This window comes from Anomaloglossus baeobatrachus, unplaced genomic scaffold (genome assembly GCF_048569485.1).
Source record: "Anomaloglossus baeobatrachus isolate aAnoBae1 unplaced genomic scaffold, aAnoBae1.hap1 Scaffold_425, whole genome shotgun sequence".
Taxonomy (NCBI): Eukaryota; Metazoa; Chordata; class Amphibia; order Anura; family Aromobatidae; genus Anomaloglossus; species Anomaloglossus baeobatrachus.
The window spans coordinates 129,908-140,094 of record NW_027443585.1 but is presented as its reverse complement, the minus strand read 5'-3'; the positions used below and the strand labels follow the sequence as shown (position 1 = coordinate 140,094).

At 43.8% G+C, this 10,187-nt stretch overlaps 1 pseudogene; it reads left to right on the top strand.

The window, feature by feature from the left end:
* The first annotated feature begins 5,482 nt into the window (after positions 1-5,482).
* LOC142279157 (U2 spliceosomal RNA) lies at positions 5,483-5,689 on the top strand (annotated as a pseudogene).
* The last annotated feature ends 4,498 nt before the right edge of the window (positions 5,690-10,187 follow it).

The window sequence follows — 10,187 nt, the reverse complement described above, 5'->3', positions numbered from 1 at the left end:
ACCTTGTATTACCATTATTCGCTGTATATGAACCCCTTTTCTCCGGGCATTATTTGTCTATAGCATTTTTCACGAACCTGAGGCAACTGAGAACCCTTCAGTGAAGGAATTCCACTAACCCTCACAATACCAACCAGGGGCCTCCCTGCAGTAACTCAGGTAGTTGTACCCATTCTCTTTCCGCATTCTATGTGTTCTTCTTCTTTCTTCTTTTTTTTCTTTTTTCTTCTTTTTATTTCTATCATGTAGTTCAGGGGTTTATAGATATATGTCCTGCATCTCATATTTCCTTTAGTGGTGCTTCTTACCCATTCTCATATCATTTACCCTAGTATTTCATGATCCTGAGGCGACTGAGAACCCTTTAATAAAGGAATCCTTTTTCACTTGAATTGTCAAGTGATACTTACCAGTGACTATCACGTAATGTTACAGGTAGTTGCATTTTCTTCCTCTTCTTTCTCTCCTTTCTTCTTTGTCACACGGTCCATTGTGTTATAGCCCACGTGTCATGATAACACTTGTACCATCTTTTCATTTAGATTCCACCTACAATTATTTACCGATTCCAGTTCTGAAATAGGCTTTCATCATCTACTCACTAGAATTCTCAAGTGCATAAGGTACTGAGACATATACATGTTCACACCATTATAAAGAACAAAGTATAAACATTGAGGTTTTTCTCACACCCATGTTCCTGTGTTCTTTGATATGATATGTGTTCATTTCCTTCACTATATAGGATTGCAAGTTTTCCATTTGTACCTTAATGGCAATGACGCTATACAATTGAACACATATCATCCTGTTATCCATATAGGTGTGTATTTACCTGCTTGACTATTTTTGGTTGTTTGATCCAGAATGTTTCTCCAGATAGGTCATGTGGAAATTTTCTTTCCTCAGTACAAATGTTTTCACTATGGCTTTGGAAAAATTTTTTGTATGTGCATCATGGTTATTTGACCCATTGTACTCTCAAGTAGCAATATATTGTACTGTTATGTTGTACTATGTACTAATTACGTGTTTATATGGTTTTGTAACCCTTTATGATCTTAGATAACTTTATCCTTGATAAAGACCTAAAAACAAGGTCGAAACGTTGGATGAATTATCCTTTTGCACAAATAAAGAATTTTCAGCATTCCAAGAGTTCTTTTCTTACGTTATTGATCACTATAGTGTGCCAGAGCTATTTCTATTGAATTGACTCTTATTTTTTCTGAGCACCTGCTATATACACAGTGAGCCAGACATATTCAAGTTTCATTCAGAAGGCAGAGGGAAGCCTTAGCAGCTGAGCCTATATCTTGGCTTGTGAGCATTAGAACAGGCCGGCGATTACAGGGTAACATGAAAAATGTCCAGCTTGCATTATGACTAGAACATGACAATATCCTTTTAAGTACTAACCTATGATGCGTTCCTAAGCAGTTGATGTTATATGTTCTACATTTCATTTTCTGCATACTTTACAAGTAGTAGAATTTGCTTTGATATAGGCAACTGGATTTTCACAATGAAAAGGCAAAGGATAACGCCCGAAAAAGACGCCATACATTATGTCAGTGCCATCACTGACAAACCTGGATTGACCATGAAATACATCAATCCCCTTAAAGGTGAGTTAAAACAAGTTTTAACTAAATTGCCTTAATATTGTCATGCATTAGAATGACTGTCTTAGGTAATGATAAATATTTTCTACAGGAAGAGGAGTGTTTGCTGAAACTGAAATCGAAAAAGGGAGTTTTGTTGCAGAATATCGAGGCGAGCTCACGTATGCACTTACGATGGTAGACAACTACTCGAGATTTATGGTTGTGGTACAAGTCAAAGATCTAATGGCCCATACTGCAGCGAAGGTCTTCCAAGCACACTTATGCAGACCTCATGGCTACTCAGAGAGAGTCCTCACAGATCAAGGCACTGCCTTTGAAGCGGAAATCTTCAAGGACTTCTGCAGCTTTTACCGATGCAGGAAGATGCGCACTACACCCTACCATGCTCAAACCAATGGTTATCAACCTGCTCAGGACTTTACCCCATATTCCAGATGTGGCCTTACAAGTGATTTATAGAGGGTTAACAATACGTTGGGATCACCGGATCTAATCTCCCTTTTTATACACCCTAAAATCTTGTTTGCTTTAGAATAAACAATAACATCATAAAGGTATAGCAGTACCGTTTCAAAGTTTCGGTGTCCCAAGCAGCATTCCATCAGCCTCTGGAAGGTTCCTGGCAAATTGCACAGCTCGAAGGGCATGCTTTTGAACTCGCAGAGACCCATCGGGGTGGCAAAGGCGGTCTTCTCCCGGTCTGCCTCAGCAACGGACACTTGCCAATAGCGACTAGTGAGATCAAGGGTAGAAAAATAATTTGCAGTTCTCAATGCAGCTAGCTATTCCTCAATACAGGGGAGTGGTGCTGTCCTTCTTCTTTAACAGGACCAACGGAGCTGCCCAGAGGCTACAACTGTCACGGATAACCCCAGCCTCCTTCATGTTGCTCAACATGTCCTTGGTACACTGGTAATGTGCAGGTAGTTTTGGCTTATATCTCTCTTTGATGGGTGGGTGTGCACTTGTGGGGATGTAGTGTTTGACCCCTTTTATTCTTCAAAAGTCTAGCGGATGTTTGCTGAAGACTTGCTCGTATTCTTGCACTAGCCTGTAGACCCCCTTCTTGTGATGTGAAGGTGTGGAGTCAGTGCCTACGTGTAATTCCTTACACCACTCCTCTGGCTGACTTGGTGAGCTGTCACTGAATGGGTGGGCTGAAGCAATGGTGGATCATAGTATCATAGTATCATAGTTTTTAAGGTTGAAGGGAGACTCTAAGTCCATCTAGTTCAACCCGTAGCCTAACATGTTGATCCAGAGGAAGGCAAAAAAAACCCCAATGTGGCAAACAGGTTCCAATGGGGAAAAATTTCCTTCCTGACTCCACATCCGGCAATCAGACTAGTTCCCTGGATCAATACCCTGTCATAAAATCTAATATACATAACTGGTAATATTAAATTTTTCAAGAAAGGCATCCAGGCTCTGCTTAAATGTTAGTAGTGAATCACTCATTATAACATCATGCGGCAGAGAGTTCCATAGTCTCACTGCTCGTACAGTAAAGAATCCTCGTCTGTGATTATGATTAAACCTTCTTTCCTCAAGACGTAGCGGATGCCCCCGTGTTCCAGTCGCAGGCCTAGGTGTAAAAAGATCTTTGGAAAGGTCTCTGTACTGTCCCCTCATATATTTATACATTGTGATTAGATCCCCCCTAAGCCTTCGTTTTTCCAAACTAAATAACCCCAAGTTTAATAACCTATCTTGGTATTGCAGCCCACCCATTCCTCTAATAATCTTGGTCGCTCTTCTCTGCACCCTCTCCAGTTCAGCTATGTCCTTCTTATATATCGGTGACCAGAATTGTACACAGTATTCTAAGTGCGGTCGCACTAGTGACTTGTACAGAGGTAGAACTATATTTTTTTCATGAACACTTATACCTCTTTTAATACATCCCATTATTTTATTAGCCCTGGCAGCAGCTGCCTGACACTGTCCACTAAAGTGAAGTTTACCATCCACCCATACACCCAAGTCTTTTTCTGTGTCTGTTTTACCCAGTGTTCTACAATTAAGTACATAATCATAAATGTTATTTCCTCTACCCAAGTGCATGACCTTACATTTATCTACATTAAACTTCAATTGCCACTTCTCAGCCCAATCCTCCAATTTACATAAATCTCCCTGTAATATAAAATTATCCTCCTCTGTATTGATTACTCTGCAGAGTTTAGTATCATCTGCAAATATTAAAATTCTACTCCGCATGCCCCCAACAAGGTCATTTATAAATATGTTGAAAAGAAGCGGGCCCAATACTGACCCCTGTGGTACCCCACTATGAACTGAGACCCAGTCCGAGTACGTACCATTAATAACCACCCTTTGTTTCCTATCACTGAGCCAGTTTTTAACCCAGTTACACATATTTTCCCCTATCCCCATTATTCTCATTTTATGTACCAACCTTTTGTGTGGCACCGTATCAAAAGCTTTTGAAAAGTCCATATACACAACATCCACTGCATTTCCCTGGTCCAGGCTTGAACTTACCTCTTCATAGAAGCTGATCAAATTAGTTTGACAGGATCGATCCCTCATAAACCCATGTTGATACTCTGTCATAAGGTTATTTTTCTTGAGATACTCCAGTATAGCATCTCTCAAGAAACCCTCAAGGATTTTACCAACCGTAGAGGTTAAACTTACCGGCCTATAATTTCCCGGCTCAGTTTTTGTCCCCTTTGCTGCTGTTTGGATAGCATGTGTATCTACTGAGAACAGCTTATCAATGGTGGCAAATCGGAGCAGCTTAATCTCTTGCTCTCCGCAGTTCAACACTCTCATGGGCACTCTTCCCTTCCATATTAATGAATAAAACTATGATGTAAATAGCATATAGATACCCCACAAATGCAGATAAAAGTAGGTTATGGGAAAAGGGGGAAGAGAGAAACAGGAAAATAGTGGAATAAAGTATACCTTCCAGGTGGGAGAGGAAATGGCAGCACAGCCAGTGGAGGTGAAGCAAGGGGAGCCTGCAACTAAAGAGTTGAGAGCGTTATCACATGGTGACTGAGCCTGATTGTAACGGGAGCATAGAGGTGCCGATCCTGTCTTACCTGCGTTGGTGTAGAAGTGGGTGTCCTGTGGTGGAGTCAGCTGTGTGCAGTGGTGGCCGTGGGTTCTTTTATGTGCGACCGTAGTAATAGCTGCGCCCACTTCCTGTATGGGAGTGGAATGCAGTGAGGCTAATGGAACGCACGCCTGCGCATTTGTGTTTAACGTCGCGCATGTGCAGAACGGAGAAAAGGCTGCGCTCACTTCCTAATGAAAGGGAGTGAGACGCAGCTGGGAAGGGAAGGGAAAAGATTAGGGTTTGGGGATGATGAAAGGGCTTTCTACGGGCAAGGATGGCAAAGGGTGGCAGTGACGGAAAGTCAGGCAGCCTGTCCTGTCCTGTCCTGTCCGTCTGTCTTTTTGTATCATGAATTGGAAAGACTGCAAGGGGGAGGGGAGGTGCTTGGAGGAGGAGGAGTTATTCAGATTAATTGCAGTGGGCGGCGGCTGCAAAAAGCATCATTCTTCTTGTTTTTGCTCTGCAAAACAGCCTTTTCAAGGGTTGGCTTGGGTGACAAAATGTCTTCTGTAGGCGTGGGTTTGTCTCCCTCTCCCTAAGATGTGTCCGGTATAGGCCAGGGTGCCACTCAAGGCCGTAACCAATTCGGGTTATAGCTTCTCGGCCTTTTGGCTAAGATCAAGTGTAGTTTCGGAGGACGCTACCTTGGTCGGTACTGGAAGGTGCCTGGGATTGCACGTCTGCCGGCCTTGAGGAAGTGTGTGCGCCTTCTGGTGACACATAGCCCTCTTGTGCCTGGACGGTTCCCAGGCAACGGGAGGCGATCACCTTTGTTATTTTGAAGTCCTACTGATAAACAGAAAAAAAAAAAAATTAAATCTGTTCTTATCAGTTTAATATCTGATACGTCCCCTCTCTGGGGACCATATATTAAATGGATTTTTAGAACAAGGAGATGGAAAAAATCTTGCTCTGTCCACTCCACGCATTGACCTGGTATTGCAGTACCTCCAGGACCGGTGCACCCCTTCTTAACCCAGTTTCCAAAAGCAGAACTCAATTCACCTGATTCAAATGAGCCCCATTAGTGAATTGAAAGAAAGCAAAAACTTTATATGCACCTCAATTTGGCCAATTCACTTTTCACACTTTCACCCTTTTTTTTATCTTTCACACCTTTTACTTGCTTTATTGATGCAAAAGCTGTGCCAAATAGCAAACTCATCTCCACTCAACTTGACCAACTCTGCTATGTCCCGTGCAGTATCTTATTCTCAGTCTTATCTAGATCATTTGCAATTGAATAGAATAGATTCCTTTTGGACACATTGGATTCAGCTGCTGCAGTGACTGCAGGTGTTAGAAGATGCAGACTTGGCATCAGGTGCTGTCTATCAGATTCCACTCCAATTAAAGCTTCCATTGTTTTTCGGTGTTTTCTTTGAGCAATGATGATGTCTTTAGTGATCTGTTGGCTCCCTCTCCTGGAGGAAGAGTTTGCTTGCTCTTGGACTTTCAAAAAGAGAGGTCATGATAGACATTTAGCTTCTGAGCCCAATTGGGGACAGTCATGGGTGATGAATGTTTTGCAACCTGCTGCGAAGCCTGATACCGCAATATAAGGAACGTCAAATACTAAGAATGGGCGGCCTATGAAAGAATTAGTACTTTCATTAAGCATACTTAAACGGCTAATTGGGAATAGACAAACTGTAAAAAGCCCTCTGAGAAAGCCCCTCTCTAACCTTTGTTAGTAAGCTTTTCTGTAGTCTGCCTGTTGATGTATTTTCCGTTTGAACAGTGCACAACATGAAGTGACGGAACACTGGCTTGTCACAATGTCCCCCGCTGACATCACGATAGCGCTGCTGCCTAGAAAGCCAGCTGCGCAGCAGAAGTTGCTCTTTGGGTGGGATGGTGGGCTAATGTATCTATTCCTGCTTGGTGTGAGTTTGACATGATCTAGAGCAACGAGTTCCAGCGGCTAGCGGTTGATTATTGGCTGTAATGGGGCTTTCTGGCTGGTGCCAGCCTTTCTTCTTAGCACACAGGAACCACAATCCCTACACCATGCTTCGATGGATTCTCTCATCCCAGCCCAGTAAAACTACATATTTCACACAGTTATAAGCAGCCCATGGGCATTCACCTGGATTAAAACCCATAACAGCTCATAGACCAAACAATCAATCTACCACTGGACCAAAGACAGGAAGCTAAATCCACTGCCTGCGGTAACTAACTTAATCCTATAGTCTACTCACACAACAAACCCAAGAGAAAGGAAAAAAACATGGCTTCGATTATCCATCCAATGAAAACGCATAACCATTGTGAGCCATTGGACAATGCAATTGCACACATGGTGACATGGTGCACGGCCCAATGAATCAAGTCTGTACTTCATATTCACGGTTTAAGCCCTTGGGTTCTAATGTGTCCAGAGTACATATCCAGAAAGATTCCCTTTCTTTGTGCTAAGCACAAGTCAACAATACGTTGTAAGCAGATTCTATTACCAGTCCCACACCATTTTGTGACGCATAATCGCACAGTGGCCCAATTAAGATTCCAAGTCATCGAACATGTCCCAGCCATACGCAGAGGAGGCGATAGAATTAGGAAGCTCAAAGAAAGGGAATCTTTCTGGATATATACTCTGGGCACGTTGGAACCCAAGGGCTTAAACCATGAATATGAAGAACCGACTTGATTCATTGGGCCGTGCACATTTTTTCTAACGCCCGGTTCTTTTTCGTGTTCACACTATATATGGTTCCAGTATGTATGGAGTTCCATTCTTCCTTGTTTTTTATTTGTCATGTTTGTCTGATTACCTTGTCTAACAGTTTTTTCTCCCCTTTCTTTACCTTCCAGGTTCCCATAGTCACGTGAAATATCCCTGTTGCACTTGATTACGGCTCACTATTCACTATAGGATGTCTTATATCTAACATCACACTCTCACCCATCAGCACTCTATAGGTTTGTATAAGGTATGCGCTTACACATCCGGTCCTCCATAGGTATTTCCACTTATGTAGCACTATCCCTATGATCACTCATAACTCATACCCTTGTAGTCAATTACAGCCTCCTCTCTCCCCTCTCCCCTTCTCCCTTTCCATCTATAATTTTGCCAGTACAATATTAGTTTACATTAGGCACACACTCACATATTCCTTTCCTTAGTGACTTATTGTAATTCACATTCGCATACAATTCTCTATGCCTGCCCCATTACTACATTCATACCTACTTGACCCTATCCTGATACCCCTTGTCTCACCTTGTTGGTCCCTACACCTGTTATCATCTCCTTTCCTGTGTCTGTCTTGTCACACAACACATTTTAGCATATCCCTTGTGCTCCTTATTACCTGTCCTGCCTATTAGAATTATGTCCATTATGTCCATGCATGGCCCAATGAATCAAGTCTGTACTTCATATTCATGGTTTAAGCCTTTGGGTTCCAATGTGCCCAGAGTATATATCCAGAAAGATTCCCTTTCTTTGAGCTTCCTAATTCTATTGCCTCCTCTACGTATGGCTTGGACATGTTCGATGACTTGGAATCTTAATTGGATCACTGTGTGATTATGCGTCACAAAATGGTGTGGGACTGGTAATAGAATCTGCTTACAATGTATTGTTGACTTGTGTTTAGCTCAAAGAAAGAGAATCTTTCTGGATATGTACTCTGGGCACATTAGAACCCAAGGGCTTAAACCGTGAATATGAAGTAAAGACTTGATTCATTGGGCCGTGCACCATGTCACCATGTGTCCAATTGCATTGTCCAATGGCTCACAATGGTTATGCGTTTTCATTGGATGGATAATCGAAGCCATGTTTTTTTCCTTTCTGTTGGGTTTGTTGTGTGAGTAGCCTATAGGATTAAGTTGGTTACCGCAGGCAGTGGATTTAACTTCCTGTCTTTGGTCCAGTGGTAGATGGATTGTCTGGTCTAAGAGCTGTTATTGGTTTGAATGCAGGTGAATGCCCATGGGCTGCTTATGACTGTGTAAAATATGTAGTTTTACTGGGCTGGGATGAGAGAATCCATTGAAGCATGGTGTAGGGATTGTGGTTCCTGTGTGCTAAGAAGAGAGGCTGGCACCAGCCAGAAAGCCCCATTGCAGCCAATAATCACTTAATAACTTTTTCAACTTGTCATCATATGGGAGGCCTTCCATTCCTTGTAGTAGTCTAGTTGCCCACCTTTGAACTGACTCTAACTTCTGAATGTCCTTTTTAAAATGTGGAGCCCAAAACTGGTTCCCATATTCCAGATGTAGCCTTACAAGTGATTTATAGAGGTTGATCATCTTTACTTATCATTTAAAACTTTCAAACTGGTACACTCAACACATAAAGCCCCCCCCTTTTAAAGAGTAGTTTCCCTGTACCTAAGTGGGGGTCTACCTAGGTTGGAGCGAGTGGACCTTCGGGGTCCGGTGTCAGTGGTGACAGGCAGTGGGGCAGAGGGAACAGTCAGTTCCTCCTCCCTGCTATCATGTGGGGCAGGCGGAGGCGTAGGGGAGCTGGGTACAGGTACATCCCTGGGCACTGGCTCGCGGTTAACCGTTTCCATCATTTCTTCATCCACGGGTTGTGGGAACAGTATCACTGGAAGGATCACCGCACCGTTCTGTGTAGGCCAGTCTGCTGGAAAATCACCCATCATGGTGTGGATTACCTCTTTTTCCTTCTCCACTGGACTGGGAACTGGAGCCTCATCCGCTACTCTCAATGCTGGTGGGCACTTCTTCAGGTGGTCTCGGGAAACCGTGGCCAAAGTCCCCCCCTGGTCACGGCTGATCTGGTAGGCCTTCCCATTCTCCCATCCTGTGGGCTGGACTACATACGGGGTTTTTTCCCATTGATCATCCAGCTTGTGGGCCCTTCTTTTCCGCTTCAGCACTACATCCCCAGGTTGGAAGGAACCGGCAGGCGCCTTCTTGTTGAAGCACTGCTCCTGTTGTCCCCGACTCCGGCACAAGTTCTTTTCAACATACTCCTGGACCTGTCGGTACTGTGTCCTCCGCCGAGTGTCCCATTCAGCTGTCGACAGGAGTGCTTCTGAAGCTTCCAAGCCCATTTCCAGATCCACTGGTAGCCGGCCGGGACGAGCTCTCATCAGGTATGCTGGAGTGCATTTCGTAGAGCTGGAAGGGATGTTGTTGTACATATCGACCAGGTCAGGTAGCTTCTCCAGCCACAGGTTCCGCTCTTCCAGTGGTAACGTCTTGAGGAGGCCCAGGACCAAGTGGTTCATCTTTTCACAAATGCCATTGGTTTGGGCGTGGTAAGGCGTGGTCCGGATTTTCTTGCAGCCGTACAACTGGCAGAATTCCTGGAATACCTCTGCTTCAAAGGCCGGACCCTGGTCGGTAAGCACCCTCTCCGGGTACCAATGCGGTCAACAGAAATAAGCCTGGAAAGCCTTAGCAGCGGTGCGGCCGGTTAAGTCCTTAACTGGGACAACCACCAGGAACCTCGAGTAGTGGTCTACGATGGTCAGAGC